The following is an 18,024-nucleotide window of genomic DNA, read 5'->3' on the forward strand; positions in this document are numbered from 1 at the left end:
CATTTTTTCACTTATTATGACAAAACCAGAAACATGCAAGACTGAGAACAAGGCAAAACATATGGGAAAAAAACTCACAGGTGTACCTGCTCCTGTTCAAGAAAGGCCTCCTTATCTAGAAACACCAAGAATTCTCACCTGAAATCAGCCTGCTACAGATGATGTGCTGTCAGTGACAGATACAGGAACCCTAAGTCAGTAATAAACACCAGCTGTAAATAATGTAATACATTTTACACCAACACACCCAGATAAGTAGATTTGGTGACACATGAGGACAGTTTTGCAGGTATATGTTTTCATATCATAAGCAAGTGAGGGTTGATGGTTAGACAAAAAAAACCAGATCTACTTCTCTGGTAGAATCCCAACATCAGTCTAGAATAGTGTTGAAAGTCCCAAAAAAATCTCTTCTTACATTTGAAAAAGGTTTTCTTGCAGCTAATGTAAAAGACAGGAAAAAAAGGTTCCCAACAGTTGTACATATAACATTTGCTGTAAATGCACTGAGCTATTAACTTTTAGCAAATCAATGACAGGCAAAAACCAAAATAGTTTTGTCCAGTACTGTTTTGGGCCTGCATAAAATGAACTCTTATTGTTTGCACCTCACATTCTCTATTCTCCTCAGAGAAATTCTTTATTCTCATGGTTGAAGATTACTTCACCCCAAAACCAAAAAACCCATGAGCAGAACAATTCCTTGGTTTCTTTGCCAGTTCAAAGTCTAGCATTCTTTAAATGTGAAAAAGAAAAATAAACTGGGAAATGTATGGATAACACAATCAAGAAAGAACCATAGTTACAGAAAGACAGCCAATTGCTTTTATGACTTGTTGACTTTGTAAATATCTGCTCAACAAGATCACATTTTTCTGTCACGTCAGCTGGGAAGTTTATTTCTCCCATCATTACATCAGATTACTATTTTAAGTGAAAGACAGATTGTAATCAACCTTAACAGGCTTTAAAAATAATACAATATGGTTCCTGACACTCATGAGCAGACTGACAAATGCCACCCTTACAATTAGCTACACATTTTTTACACAACATGGAAGAAGATTTGTTCTACAGATGTTTTGGAGTTAATTCTTCAGTGGAACCTGGTACAGAACAGAATCAGCATGGCATGACACTTCACTTGCAGCAAATCTGCAATGCCTCTGCAGCTTAATGTGGAGAAGGGTGGATCTGGAAGTCCTTTGTCACAGACAAAGGTGACAATAGATTCTGATTTAAATATTTTTATTTCTAATGAGTGGGTAAAAAGTCAGCACTACATGCATAAGGAACACAGTAAGCATTCCTGATTTACAAATAATATGGGAAAGTTTTGCTTTGTGAGAGTGACCACACTTTTAGTGGATATTTCAGAAGCTGAGTAAACTTCCTAATCCACTGGATCTCCATGGACAGAGAGGTCCTTCAAGATTACAAAATTTGGAGCTTGTAGAAGCAGATAACTGCCTATGTGCTATGACAGAGCACTGGGAACAGTCAGTTCTGGATATGACAATAAATATGACAATAATCCAGTAATGAGGATCATCTCAGCTTTCTCTACTAGAGCATCACCATTTCATTACCATATTACTGTGAAACAGGGGACTTTCCATTTACCAGATAAACCAACAGTAGTGAAAGAACATCCCTGTGCATTCCTGCTGAATTGCAAGCTCCTAAAATACTTTTCACATCTATGCAAAGGCACATCAATACTGTTCTAAAATCCTAGAATCAATTAGCAGACTTGTGACAACTGGTCTGAAAAGAAATAAGCTACAAATTTTAAAAACGAAAAGATTTTACAAAGTCCCAAGAATTAAAAATGAGAGATACATTCTGCTCAGTTTGCAGAAGCCTTGGAAAGAGCAAATAAAACACTGTCTTTCAAAGGTAGTAGTAGCAAAGTCAAATATTTTACTACTGGAAGGTAAATTTTCTTCTGGATTATTGTGTTCAGCCTGAAAATGCTAACTATGAGCAGAAGCTGAAAAGACTCAAAGAGATGTAAAAAAAGAAAAGGCAGGTGAAGAGACACTACAAGCTGTATAGTTAATGGGACAACAGTGGTGGGCTCCTATTGCCCTCAGTGGGGAAATCCAGAGCAGCATGTTATTAAAATGAACTCCAGTGACTGAGATTACAATACTCAGTAAATAAAGAGACATCATGAAAAATTAATTTTCTAGAAGATGGCAATCAAGATGGATTGGCCTCAGACACAAGGCAGGACCTTTGACACCTGGCAATTGTATTTGTGACCAAGTGCAAGGGGTCACACTGACTGTGGGGGAGTCAACAGCAAAAGCCTTGTACAACACAAGGTTAATTCTCAAATGAATAGGATTCTTGTACATACAAACTTCAGGGATCTTTATTCATTACAGAAAAGCATAATTTGCCCCTCTACAGATTTTAATGAAAAAGGTTCTTGCATAATTCAAGAGGGATGACACTTCATGGAAAGTAATTGGACATGCATTCATTTTGGTGATTTCAGTCTGTCAACATCTGTCAAGACTGACTCCATTTAAAATAAAACTTTCTTTGGGCAAATCTATTTTTGCCATGAACTAGAATTCTTTCACATAACTGCAGCCAGAATTTGCACTGGCAAGCCTGAAAATTCTGTTATTAAACCAGCCCTCATTCACACACTCCCTAGAATTGACTTGTATTGATTCTCCATTCTCCTGCCTCTAAAACAAATTTTTAAAAAATCACACTAAAATGAAAATCTAACTGGACACAAATATAAGTAACTGCTTCAGTCCTCCTTTTACTCATGTCAGCTCACAGATAATGTTCTGGAAGTGACAGAAAAATCTAGGTTGGAAGGAAGGTGTTGATCAAAATTTGATGTTAATATTACCACACTACACATTGCCATTTTATAGCAAAATTACCAGGAAACTAAAGCATGTACTTACACCCAGGCTTTTTATTTCTTGTACGAAATCATTAAAACTAGAAATTTTTATTTGTAGTAATTTATATTAAGTTTATAAGGTAACTTCAGCTGTGGGAAAAGGGCTTAAGTGCTACTCCCTTCTTTCCAATGTGAAATTTAGAGATACTAAGAAGACAAAATTGAAATGTTTGTAAAAGACTTATCAGATGACTCTGAAGGTCAAAATAGTACATTGCACACTCAGTTTTCATGGACATTATGTAACACATCTGAAATTCTACTCTTAAAGCAAAAACTGTTTTATAAAATTTTCTTCCTCCTCCTCTCTCACAGCTAGAAAGAACAAGGGAGAAATCAGATTTGCATGGAATTAATTCTGACTCATTAAATGAAACTTTTTGAGTCAGTGAAAAACAGTATTCACCTATTACTGCTCATCATCTCAAAAAAAAATCAGCCTCCCAGGAATGGCAGCTGCATTGTTTCTCAAAAACTCCCTCTGCACTCACAGGGATCATCACTCCTAACTCCAACTCACACATTGTAAGAATTCATTCAGGGCAAAACATCAGGAAGAAGCAGCAAGAGAAATCTGTTTTCTTCTATCCACATTACATTTCCAAATGTGACGAGAACTTACCTGTCTGAATGGAGAAAATAGAACTTTTCATTACTCAAATAACTTTTCTCACAATTATCAAGCAAAACAGAATGATCATTAGTGCCACAGATGAATTTGGGAAAACAGATGCACTAATTATCTCTAGCAGATCCCCTGTGAGCTTCCACTTCTATCTGCTGTATATCTCATGCCCATAAACCAGAAGCAGTGCAACATCCCTGCAGGGAGTTTGTTCTCTGCAGTAAATAAATCATGAAGGAGTAAAATTTAAATTATAGTTCCTTTCATCACTATTCCAATCTGAAATAGATCCTAATAATGAATTAATTCCAGCAATTTATGGTATTTTTTTATGTTTTTAGAGACAACTTGATAGTGAGATATTCAAATTGTGGGGAGACAGTTGCTTCAGCAGACCTAGACTTGCACTGTGTACAACCTGTAATTTCCTTTTTTGTTACTGTGGTAAAGGTAGAAACAGAAAATAAACCTCATTAATCTACCTGTATATACAGATACAACACTCAATAAACCTACTGTTAAAACAAAGGCACTCATTTTGCAAGAAGTGTATCAAAGCCAAAGTCCAGGTACAAAAAGAACAATTCCAACATACATCCAGTGGTCTTAAAAATTCAGTATAACACATTATCCTATTCTTTATCAGCAAGGGTGGCCACCTCTTGGTGCTTAAACTAAAGAAAAATAGGAGACATCATAAAGCTACCTCACCAAAATGCTTTAAAAACAGATAATTAGACTCATGTATATAACTAATAGAGAGACAAAACTCTGCTAATACCAGGCAATTTGGATGAGATTTCAAAACTGCTTCAAGGTAAATTTAGTTATAAGCATCACCAAGAGGAAACATATATAATAACACAAAATCCCCTGTAAATATTCAAGAAAAAAGGCTTATTGAAGCCAAAGGAATTGAACAGCCTGGAACTCATCTTAAATGCATCAGATTTCCACCCATCCCTTTTATGTTTTTATTTATTAGCTGCAAATTAAAATAATAATAAAAAAATAGCCTTCAGATGTGTACTGGCAGCTCCACTTTGGACATGTAGCACTTCATGGCCTCTTCTTACTGAGATATTAATACAAACAAATGCCAGATTTCCAGACAGTAAATTGCTTTTATTTCCACTTAGCTCATCAGCAATAGCAGGTTCTCTACTCTTCCTAGAGGATAGAGTTTTCTGCTGTTTATATTTCTCTTTTTGCCCCTGGAGTGGAGGCCAGCCAGGTCTCTTGACCCAAGAACCTTTTGTTGGTTGGGTCTTTGCAGTGATTTGAATTTGGCACTGTCAAATTCTCTCTCTGGCTCTTATTTTCCCCCCCAGCCCTAATTCTAGTCCTAATAATGTTGCTAACAAATAGACAGTTGCTTATTTAAAAGCACTCTCAGGTTATGGCTGCATGAATTTCAATAATAGCACAGTCTCTTTGTAACACCACTCCTGTTTCTCCCTTAGGAAATTTTCTGAAAATTGTACTTTATTATTTAAATGAGAGGTATAAAAACATTACACAAAATGAAAAATGGGAAGTGGCTGGAGGAGAGCTGCTTTGCTCTGTAGCTTCCACCTTCAGAATGGAAATCTGAAGCAAAGAAAGATTGACTCATAATAGCACTTAATGAATATATAAGTAGGCTGCAATTAATTAAGCAGATATGTTGCTTTTTAAAACTTCCCTTCTGCATTTCAGCCTTCCTTCTTATCTCAGTTTGCTCAGTCCAGCTCTTCTGACAGTTATTGACAGAAACAGCCAAAAATACCACAGGTTTCCCTGCAGAAACCCTACCAAATCTTGATGGCTAAATCCAGTGGTGCATGTCAATTTGATGACTCATGCCTCTTATTTCATTTTAATCTCCTTTCCTTTCATGTTGATGAAGTTTTGCAGTCACAGCCTTCTCCCCTGCCTCTCCCAAGCAGGACAAGGAGAAAAGCCCCACTGGTTGTCACTGGCAGCTTGTGCTGTGATGATAGCAGGATTTAACAATTTACAGTGTCTCTAAAGCCTCAACAAAAGGCACAGAGAGAGGCACAGCTCTCAGTAATGCCACCCTGCTTGCCACAGAGTGGCAGGATTTAAGAAGGAATTATCCTGTTTTTCCTCTTGATTCCTTCCTTCCCTGCAATGCTGAAGTTGCAGAAATGAGGAGAGTGGCCACATTTGCATTTTAAGTTATGCACTAAACAGAACCAAAGGAGACATTAAAATCTGAGACTGAAGTGCTTGATATATGTGAAGTTTTTACCCTCCTGCTCAGAGTAGCTGCACTTGTGGCTGTGATTAAGGTTTTTATGTCATTTATTCAAGGTGACAATACCAGATTGTTTTTGCATTAATTAAAGGTTGTACAAGTTTATCTTGCCATGTGTTTTGGCAGAGACTGGAACTCTGCTTGGACAGATATTTCTATTACACATTTCTATTAAGCATCTGCAGCTGCTTCTGACTCAGATTTGGATACTTAAACACAGGGATATGAACTCCTGTGTGCAAGCAGACTCTGAAACACCCTGTACTCTTAAAGAGGGAAAAAAAAAAACCAACTCAAACAAAAAAGTAAACCCTAAAGTTCCTAGAAATTATGGTAAGTCTTTCAGGACTAGTAGTGCTAAACCAGCTCCTACTCACAGCTGTAATTTGAGAGGTGGGGGGACCTAAAAATTTACTCTCATGTTGATTGATATTCTTGGATATTTGTGAACTTACACCTACAAATGGGCAAAGCTACAACTGTAGCACGAACACAGCTCTCATTCATACAAATAAACGTGAGAGGGTAAAATACTAGAGTGTGGAATGTGTTTTCCAAAGCTAACCAAAGCTGGTCTAGGCACTTTGACATTTATGAATTTATAATTGTATTAATTCCCACTCTTAGTGCTTACTCAATTATCTAGATCATGTAACACCCACAGAAAGCAAGTCAGGGGTGAATGGGTGAGTGTGAGGGATAGGAACATGTCTTCACAGAAAATTGGTGCATTTGGTTTTGTAAAATTTTATTTATAATACATTTAGTGTCTGATAATCAAATTAATTCCAGTTTTGTTTTTTTACTATGCTGCAATGAAAAACAACTAAACTCTGAAAATGTCAGGTAATTGTCAGGCTATATTTAACTACCACATTTCACTTTTAAGGAAACATCAATTTGAATAAACAGATGGTGTTGCTAAGGGGTTGCCATCACAAGCAGAAGCACATATTTAACTCTGAAAATGGCAGATACAAAGGACAAGAAAATGATATGCAGTGCTGGGCATTTCTGGGAGCAGATCCATGGTAATCCTAAATCTTTGTTTGCTTCATTCCTGCACTCAATAACACAATCTTACTGTTAGGATCACTTGATTCCTAAGGACTAAATAAGAATTTGTAGTATTAATAATATTAATCCTCAAATAATAGCAGGAGTATTTCCATCTCTACTCCATTGCTCTCTGAAATCCCTGGAGAGGCAAACATACAATTTTGGTTACTTCCTCCAACCATTTGGGTAGCTGGGAGTCTATGGAAAATAGATTGTCATGATATTTCAGGAACAAAGATGCCACTGGCCTGCAAATGGATTTAATCAATGTTACTAAAATGGTGGAACAGAGATTTTTTTAAAAGCTCTCCAAATAAAGAAATGGGGAGAATATTCCATTTCATCCAAAGAAATGCAAATAAAAGGAGTGTTTAGACATTTATGATAGCTGACATTACTTTATATAAAGAGTTGAACTTTTCTAGAAGTGGACATCATTGTTTTATTTCCAAGAATTGCTTTAAAACTACAACAGCTAGACATTTTTCCAGACTACAATTGGATTTTCATTTGTTTAAACACTCAAATAACATTAAATTAAATAATTTAAACATTCAAATTATTTGAATATTCAAATTCCAAGTCAGTACCAAGAGGAATGGAAAGGGAAGCATGGACAATTTCATCAGCTGCTTATGTAAGTTAATCATTGCCCAAGAATGCTGAAGATAATGTTGATAGTATAGTTGTGGATTACTTTGAAATTTAGAAAGGGGTTGGTTGTTAGACTCCATTTTGACCCTGTTTGCATTTCACTCAAATACACATTATAAAATAACAGCTATACCAATCAGTTCAGCAATATATAAAAGAGCATTTCCACAAACTACTTCTGATATGTAGAAAGGACCATGATTATTATTTACTTTAGAATTTTTCAGGGTACTAATACAAGGATGGACCTGCAGGAAAAGTCTTTGCTCCCTTGAAAACATTACCACCAACATATCACTGCACTGTGCCTAGGAAAGAATAAAATCTGGCAAACAGGAAAATCCCATTGCTGACACAATGGTTCTTCCTATTTCAATGTCAGAATCTTAGTGAAATTTAAGACAATTTATAGCATTTATGTACAATCACAAACAGGTCAACAGGAGTATGGAATTACTGAGCAAACAAAAATTCACCTACCTTTCTGCAGATACCACACAAACCATTATTCAAAAGCTTAAAAATTCTGGGTTTGTTTAGGAGCAGAAGTTTCTATTCATTTAAACCAGAAAATTTTCTTTCTGTTTTTTTTCCTTTTCATATTACCTGAGGCAGAAGGTATCATGGCAAACCATTCCAATTCACAGGCAGAAAGGACCTGGCTCAGTCCTTAATGAAAGGAGCTTAGGTAGAACAAATCCCAAACCAAATTTCCTCTTTTCATGCTGCTCTGCAGAATTATGGGCTGCCCTGTGACCTCCTTCCTTCAAACTGAGATTAATGCACTTTATTTGCATTACAAATTACAATTACAAAGCTTTTAAATTTAATTATAATTTAAAGAGTGTGAGCATAAATAGCTGCATGTAAGTAGAACCTTCTTGGGAGATGCAGATTTATCTCTATCTCTTTTATCTCTTTTGAAGCCATAGGTATTACCATAGAGATCAAGCAATTTCAGTGAGATCATTGTGCCCAGCATGCAGATATCTTTCCAACATGCTCCAAATCATAACCACAAACCAGAGATTAAAACCCAGAACTTTTTATAAAAAAAATTAGTCATGGATACAGCTCCAGTCTACCTGCAAAAAAACAAAACTCTACAGGAAATTATAAATAATTTGATTAATGTGTAGGTCTGTGATAATGTGTTGTAAATAGCTATACTGCAAATGTTATTGTAATGGGTATAAACCACTTTAGAGCATTCAGCCAGCAGCTGGATTGTGAAGTTTTTATAATTCTTACAGCAAAGAAGGAAGCAGCACCCTAGAAAAAGCAGCTTGAGAGGCCAAGTTAATGAATGCATGCAAATTGAGATTCCTCCCCACTCCTCTCAGAGGCAGCACTTCCTGCTCTTGCAATTTTATCATGACTCTCACTATTTTTAGTGCTTTGCTTAGAGTCTCTGCTACTGGAATCACATCTGAGACTCAGCATTAATTTGAAAAGAAAATATTTCCACTCCCCTCCATCCTGAGAAAAGCTTCAAAGTGTGAAATGAGTGCAGCCTACAGGCTAAAAAATAGAAAGGATACTGGAAATTCAGAGTGGGTTTTGTTTTGTTCTTACAAAAAGCTCATGATATCCAAAATGATTCCCTGAGTGGCAGGAGGTGGATAATCCATTGATTCCATGGGTGACTGTTCCTCTGAGTCCTTCCAGAGAAGACCCAAGAGTTGTTATCCACAAAAAATATGTAAACACATTTTAAGGAGGATCTTAATATAACATCAGGCTTCTGAGGGGAAAGATAATGCTTTATATTCACTTTTACACAGCTACTTGCTTTTAATTATACATGCAGTTGGAATTTAAAATAGGAAGTTAAATAGATTATCTGCTTTTATCTTAGAGGATTGAGTGGCTTTTTTAAAAAGATACCACTAGATGGTGTAAGAGTTTAAATAATTCATAAATCCACAGCTGGTTCCCTGCCTCTTCCCCACCCCAGCAGCAGGAGACAATTTAGCACTGCCAAGCAAACAGAACTTCTGTGGTTTGTATTTAGAAAAAATTCTGAATTTGGCCCTAGAGGCAAAAACTCATTCCCTTGTTTGGTATTTCTTTCAAAGAGGAGGAAATATTTGGTCATCTGATGAAAACTGGTGATGAAATGGCTGTGACCTCCCTAAAGAAGGGGGAAGTGACCAACCAGTGCAGATTAGGGTGGACAGAATGCTGTTCTTACCCTGAGAAAAGGCAAATTCAGCTCCTTTCTCTGCCAGACAGACCAGCCCAGCAAACCCAAAGTACAAGTCTCAACCTCATTGCACCTCAGCTCTCATCTGGAAATAAGTTAACAGTGTTTGTTAGCACTTCCAATCTCAGAGGGATGCTGAGAGGAAAAATACATTTTAAAATGTTCTATGTTCCAAAACAGTGAAGTATTTTAGTATATCTATGATGCTTATACTGGTGGTGAAGCATGACTGGATTTTTATTTTAGTTATTTTGGTTAAACATTTAACAGGAGTACCAGGAACCATTCATTACAAATTAAATTGATATAGAAAGCAAAATCTCTTTTCCATTTCTAGATGCACACCATAGGAAGACCTGAGCTTACTTACAGCAGAACTAGAAGCCTAAAGTGTATGTTATTCCAATAAATAAATTTTAATGATCATCAGCAATGAGATTATAACCAAAGTTTTGCATAACATGCATTAAAACCTATAAGAATAAGGTAAGTGTTGGGCAGGTAAATTAGGAGTAGGTCATGTAGACAAGGTAAATTTTCTATCAGCCAGTAGACGTCAAAGAGACTGTTTAATTATTCAGGTATGTGAGATAACACATGGAAAGCACACACCTTCACTGCACAGGAAAGAAACTCCACCCAGCCACAGCTACCCACCAGGTGAACCTAAAAAAGCCACAGGCAAACAAAGAAAAACCTGCTGAGTAACACACACCTACAGGGAGAGTGTGACTAATGCATTAATAGCTGAGACCTGAAATCAGGGTGACTGAGAAGATTCTTCTCACTCTGAAGACATTAATGGGATAGGATTTCCCCAGGAGATGGCAGGATTTGTGGCTTTCATTATAGGAAATAACACTTTATGGATATATATTATACATTTGGCTGTCAAGCCTTTTACTATTTCAACCAAAACCCCAAAAAAAATCAGTCATCAAGTTTTGTAACTCTTTGCCAGTCTGAACTGACAGTCTCAGAAGTGTATTACAGGATTTACCAGGAATCAAACTGCCCAAAGGGGATACCAAGGGTGTCCCTCTCCCCTTGCACTGCACTGGTAAGGATTGTGTAGTAAATATGTCAACAATACAAAACCAAACATGAACACAGCTGTTAAGAGATAGAGTGGAAGTCCTACAATAATCCAGTAATAGCTTGATTATTCATGGAAGAAAATGAAGATCAATAATCCACTTACAGTCAAATTTTTCTCCTATAAATCCTTTATACAATGGAATAAGTAGCTCTAACAGTGATGCAGCCTCTTTTGAATCCCAGCACCAGCCAGCCCCAAAATCTGCTGTGGGAAAATCACCTTGGTTGAACTGAGCATTACTGCTGGTAGCTCTTTTTTGAAGCCAGGCCATTAATTTCATTATCAGCCTCCAAGTGACAGAATTTTAGCTCAATTTCTGCACCACAGGGTGATGCTTGTGGCTGTTCTGGACAGCAGCAGGGATGCAGGTGTGACCCAGCCTTGCAACCTAAGAGAAGATGTCCCAGAAATCATTCCATGACACACTCCAGGTCAACCCACAAGGGATTACATACAGCACATTGAAGCAAATAGAGGCCAGGCACTTTTCCTGGATCCTCCCATCCTCAGAACAAACACAGGACAACAGGAAAAAAAAAATAAAATCTGCTGGCTAATATGCAGCTCTCACAAAAGCAAACAAGGAAACACCAGGCATGACAGAATTTCCATGCCAGTATGTGCTTTGCATGAAGCTGGAAAGAACAGTGGCCACCATGCAAGAAGAGGGAATGGCCCCAAGCTGCATCAGGGGAGGTTCAGACTGTGACAACCAAAAGTGTTAAACACAAAACAGGATTGCCAGGAAAGTGGTTGAGTGACCAGCCCTGGAGATGAACAGCTACACATGTACAGTAAAAGCACAGATGTGGCACTTTAGGACATGGTTCAGAGGTGGAGTGACAGCTGGGCTGACAGATGGACCTGGTGGTCTCAGAGATCTTTTCCAAGCTAAGCAATTCCAGGATTCTGCAATACAGAAAGGGTTCTGCAGGAGGCAGAGATCCTCAAAGCATGGGTTGTACATCCAGGGCTCTGAATGAGTCCATATTCTCAGTCAGGGAAGATACCAACTGCACATTCTTCAGCAGATCTTGTGTATTTGCAGATCCCTCTGGGTGCCCTAGAATATCCATGAGCCAAAATGCCAATCTACAGGAGATCATGATTAAGGGTTAGCTACTCACCTGGCACTCCACATTGTAAAAGAAATTACACAGAGGAAATATTTAACTTTGGAAAAGCCCTGTGAGACACAGAAGATCAGTTCCACAAAAGGAGCACAAAAATGAAGGTTGAAAAATTCCATTACATTGCTTTTCACCAAAGCAAAGTCTAAAAATGAAAATGAATCTTATTCCCAGGCTAGCACTCTGAACATCCTTGTCTTCTCTGAGGCATGAACAGTTTATTTTCTTTTTGCTCACCTTATTTCTCTATTATCAGACAGAGTAATAGTGCTGGAAGAATACTGAAATATATGCACAGATTCTATCCAAACTGCACCTTTTCTCAAAGTATTAAGTTCTCTGAAATGTGTGGGCTAATTGAAAGATGGCATGGCCAAAATTTATGTCATTAACTAGGATAAAGCAAGATCAGGCAGCACGGCTAGAAAGATAATCTGAAAAGTATTTTCTCTTTTAACTGAAAAATATGCAACTTTTAGATTTTCTAAAAGTTCAAAAGTTTCAGCTACATACAGGCACACCTGTGTTTTACTGGTCACTAATGTGGGCTTGTAACTTATCTAAATAGACATCAGAAGAGGCAACTGAAAGTCTTCCCTTATCTCTCTCTCTCACATAAACATAATTTTTCCTTTTTAATCCAAAAGATTTTTATTTTTAAACGAAAAGCAGTACAAAGTATTAAAAAAGACATGAAAAGAGCTGAAAAAATGCATTGTCTGAAAATTACTTCATTTTAGTTATTCTAGTAACTTTAAAAAAAAAAAAAAAAAGAGCAAGCAGAGCCATTCCTGCTTTAACCTGCAGGTGAGTGGGTTTATTGCATCCAGAGGGTGCCCAGGTAAAGGCTTTGCTGTTCTTAGGAAGGAAAATTGAGTTATTCTTGCATTATTAAGCAGGCACTTGCCCAAGGACATTGTATTCAGGCATTTTAAAAACATAAAAACTCATTCTGTGGTAATTTATGACTCTGCAAGGCAACAAAAACTAATTAATTTTGCTCATTTCATAAAATGAATTGGAAATCTGTGGGAGAAAAGACAGCTGGTATTGCTTTAACACTTTTACAGCAAACAATAGTTTTTAACTTAAAAAGATAAAGTTAGATTACTTTGTGACTTGATTCAAAAACAGTGCTGCACAAACCAAATAAAACCACGCAGAACCTGCAATGTTTGAGGAGATTTTTAACACAAAATTGTTCTTCCTCTCTAACCAGCAGCACTGGTCTTGGTGATTATTTTAATCATGTTTAATTTGTTTTTCCCCCCTTGAGAAAAACAACTTCCTTTTCCTTTTGCTTCCAGTAGCACTATCCTAAAAATCCCAATCAAAACCCACATTGTGTGCCTCAGTAGGATGGAAATGTGGGCAGATGGGGGGTATCTGTAAATAGGAAACAGACCTTTCTATCTGAGGGAGACTCTTCAGGGATATACAGAAGGTGACAGGCAATGTGCTGTGCATACCTTCAGTGCCAGAGGCAGTGTCCAGTTCAAATATTCAGAGAGGCAGAACAGGATTTGTTGGTACTGCTCAGCTCCTGCTGGAAACCACCAACAAACTACAAAGAAACTAGTTCACATTTAATTAATAAGACACATACAGCTTTTTCACATAAAAGAGTGAAATCACATCTATCACAACTATCCCACGTGACACTGCTCAGAAAAGGAATAATATCTTTGTATGCACACAATATAAAAATTAATTTACTTGAAGCTCAGAATTAGTAACTGGCAGAATGTCTCACACTCATTATTTGAATCATCTGCTGGAAACAATAGAAGAATTTGAACTGGAGTTGAACTCTTCACCCCCAGTTGAACAGCAGGGCTAGTCAGTGGAATGCAGCCAGTTCCCTGAGCTGTAAATTAACTTCAGTTTAGTTAGAAACACAAGCTGACAGTGGAACACTACTGGAGGCAGATCCAGCAATACACTGAATTTGCCTGGTGCCCTCTGTCAGCTGGCAGACAGAAGTGTTGCTGATACAACCAGTAATTTGGCAAGACTATATCTGCCCCAAGTGCTTGCCTAGTTTAGCCCCACTATCAGGCAATTCAGTTGTGTTGAGGGTTGCACAGTCCAGCACTGGACTCTGCCAATTTTTCATGGATTCTGAAGTTCAAAAGAAAAGTAAACTCGGAAATACAGAGAAATTGCTTTTTCCAAGTATGACATGCTGCAAGTGTTCCTTTTGAGGTGATTTGAAAACAAAATGTTTCTTGCGTTTGGTTTTTTTTTTTCAGTTGTTGCTTTTCTTTTCCTGAAGACTTGTATCCTCACTTCAGCTTTACTCACCTGGGGTTGTGCACTTTGCAGGTATTATTTAATGTGCAGTTGTACCTTGGCACTCCATCCAGAAGGGTTTGGACCACACTGGCAGTTTTAAGCACACACAAAGTATTAGTAGCAAACAAAATTAATGGCCTGCAGATAATCCCAAATCAATCATTAAGGGAAACACCAAATACAGCTGGAAACCAACAAGCAATTTACACAAATCCTCTTATGGAGGAAGGAAAGAAAAATGGACTTCTACCATCATCCTAGAAAAAAGAATCTTTTGTTTAGTCTTACTTGGAGAACTCAATAGACTACCAAGTATTTAGCATTTGTTCTGGGTTTTTAGTATGCTGTTTCAAACAATAATTTTTCTAACCCAGTTTTCAGCTCACCACACCTGTTGTGGAGGTAATAGAACCATGGAAATGTTTGAGTTCAAAGGGTCCTTAAAGATCATCCAGTTCTAACCCCCCTACCATGGGGAACTATAAACTAATAAAACTCATAGCTGCCCATCTCTCCACATGCAGCACTACTGCCTTCTCTAATTAATGGCTCTTCTCTAATTAATGCCTCTCCTCTTAATTTAGCTCTAATCCCTGAGTTCCAACTCTGCATTCTTGATATATTTGCGTGTCCCTTCAGAAGACAAGAGTCACTAATACCTGAAAAAAAACCTCATGCCTACCAATGGATAGAATAAAGTTGCCTTTTTTGCTGTATTACTCCCAAGTGTTTCCCAGGAGATCATGAACCATAACCTTCCTGAAATAAAGGAACATTAGTGCTCTTAAAGAACACCTTGGTTCAGTATGTAATCTATTGTTTGCTGAAATATACCCTTGCAAAGGTGGTGGTTTTGTTGGCATTCTTTTTTAGCTTTGTTTTTTGTAGGTCTACAAAAGGGGGGAAGAACAGTTCCAACTCACCAGCTGGGTTGAGCTCAGCCTTTATTGTCCAAGAACTGTTCCACAATTAGTTAAATGCACATTTTGCAAATATTCTGATTTTTATGCACTAGCATGAAGCAAAATCTTTTTAACCTTTTCTACATATACACCTCAGGAGCCTGGTATGGTTTTAGTGACAATTCAGGGGGTTTTCTCTGAAACAACATGCAAAATTCCATTTTGGTTGTGACTAAGAAAAATAGTCTGAATAAATTTTTTTAACTGAAAATATATTTTCTAGTATCATGTCATTCTTTTGCAAGCTGTCTAATAACTAGAGACAAAAATATTCAAATATTTTTTTTTATTTCATAGCCACAAATATTGGCTCTATGACTTTCAATTGCCGACAGAGTCCAGAGGTGAAGTGATAAACAACTACCCGTGACAACTGAAAAATTACTTTAAAAAGGTCAGTGAGATATCCTGGGAAGAGCTATTTATTGCTGCATTAGACAATATTGAAATAATCTAAAGACCAGCAAATCCTTGAAACACTCTGATTCAGGTATGTGGACTATTCCAACAAGAGAATTAAGACATTGAACATTTTTAGCTGATGTCAGAGCAAACTTGGGTTCTGATGTCCAGGTAAAATCTATGAAATTATCCCTGTTAGAAATAAAACACAAATTCACTTTTCTTTCTCTACATCTGATTTCAGTGAGAAGGAGTGCTCCAATTCAATCTCCACTCAGATTTATTGCCACTGTTGTATAAACCACTGCTGGACTTCTAGCATCCTCACTGCTTAACACAGAAGTAGAGCAAAAACTTAACAAAAACTTAACAAAAAAGAAGAACAAAAACTTCCTCCAAATCTAGAACTGAAAAAGAGAGTGGCATGCTAGTGTCATGTCTTTTTAGGAATAAACTATTACTCTGCTTCCCACTGTTGAATTAGCAATTAAGATTGTTGAATTTTTGATTTTCCCGTAGTACAACATTTTGGTACTCCTGCAAAGGGCATTATTGGCCTAAAGCAAGTACCAAAACCATGGAGGATGACATTATTTTATAGGCAGAAAAAGCATGTCAGAAGGTTAGAAACCATCAGGGTTTTTAGTTTGTTTGGGGTTATTTTGTATTTTTTTTTAGCAAGTATAATAAGTAGAAATACACATGCCAGTCTTTGATTTACTGACATCTAGCACTTCTCTAAGTGGCTTTGTTCACAAAGATAAGCTCAGTCATGCTCAAGATAAGCTCAAAGATATTCTCATTTGCACACAGTGAGGAGCATGACCTTCAGTCAGCCAAATCAATATTTCAGTCTTTGCACAGTAAATGATCTTCAAAAACCACCTCTCTATGGCCCCTTCTGCAGGGGCAGACACACCAGCACATAATAGGGGCCAGAAAAAAAAGATAAAATTGCAGTCTGCTGCATCAGCATTGCTTGCACAGGACTGTTCCAGAATACAGGGCCATAAACTGAGGAACTTACAACTTTTAGTAATACCTCAGTGGTTCTAGACCTCAGTTTTATCACCTGCTGTACAGAAAGCTTTTATTTTTCTATTGCTGTGGAGACAGTTTACAGCAGTGTGAAAACATCCACAGACAGACAAGCTGTTATAAGCCATGTTATAAGCATGGAAAGAATGAAACAATAAGCAGTAAAAGGATTTTCTCTGACCTAAGTGCAGCTAATGTTTCTTCTAGCTTTGTATAAGGAAGGAGAAGTGTCTAGTGCATAGGGGAATTTTAAAGGATGAAAAATATGAAGCAAATAGATCACCTGAAAAAGGAAAAAATGATACTACACTCCCTACAACTATTCTCTTAAGAAAGAATCTCCTCAATAGGACAGTTATAAGGGGGTTTTCACTGAGGAAATGTGCAACATTAAATCCATTCTTTTTGGTTTATTATTCCTGTAGCCCTAACTCCACTATCATCTGTCTAAAAGAGTTTTGTTTTCAGTTTTGTTTGTATTTCCAATGATGCATAAAGCAATCTTTTTATAGAAACAATGCAGCATGAGCTAATGTATTTATGATCCTCAGTATCACTGTGTTTTCTTTGTATTACATCCTTCAAGAAAAAAACAGGTTTTCTTCCCCCAGGACACAATCCAGTTTACAGTGTTGGGCACCACAGACAGAAACAGTATCAGTTTTAACAGTGGTTTGAAAGAAATTCTTTTGAACATCCTTACCAGCATCATCCTATTTATTTGTTTGTCTCTTCAGCAACCAATAAGATGAGTAATGCCTTATTCCCCTATTTTGCTTTATTATACAAAATGTAATTGAGGAAACTGGTTATACCTTCTGAGCAGTTTTCAGCTGTTGTGTAAAAATCTCAAGTAACCAATACTATTCTATAGAATATATGTCTATTGTGATTGTCTGCTTCAGCTTTCTTCTAAGTCATACTCACTCATTCTCTTCAGTCTGGCAATTTTGCCTTGGATAAAAGCAGAAATCCTCTGACTTCAGTAAAAGTGGTCCAGAAAGAGCAGAGCAATGAGCTGCAATTGTAAGGTGAATAGAATCAGGCAGTGCTCAATTAAGTAATAAGAATTGGTATGCATGCTACAAAAATTGTGGTTTGATATTTTACTTACTGATTTTTACTGCTGCCTTTCCATGTCCTTTCTGAATCAGGTACTGCATGGAGTGTTATCAAACCATTTGTCACAAACCAGCAATGAAGCAGAGCTCTGAAAGGAAAATTAACACCCAACAGTTTCTTCAAAGATGAACTCAACCCCTTGTATCAATCTGACCCAAGACTCTGCTAGTGGCAATGCAATCTCAGCAGTTTGTAAAGATACAGCTTGAAATGTTAGCACAGGACTGTGACACATAA

Source organism: Erithacus rubecula (genome assembly GCF_903797595.1).
Source record: "Erithacus rubecula genome assembly, chromosome: 14".
Lineage (NCBI taxonomy): Eukaryota > Metazoa > Chordata > Aves > Passeriformes > Muscicapidae > Erithacus > Erithacus rubecula.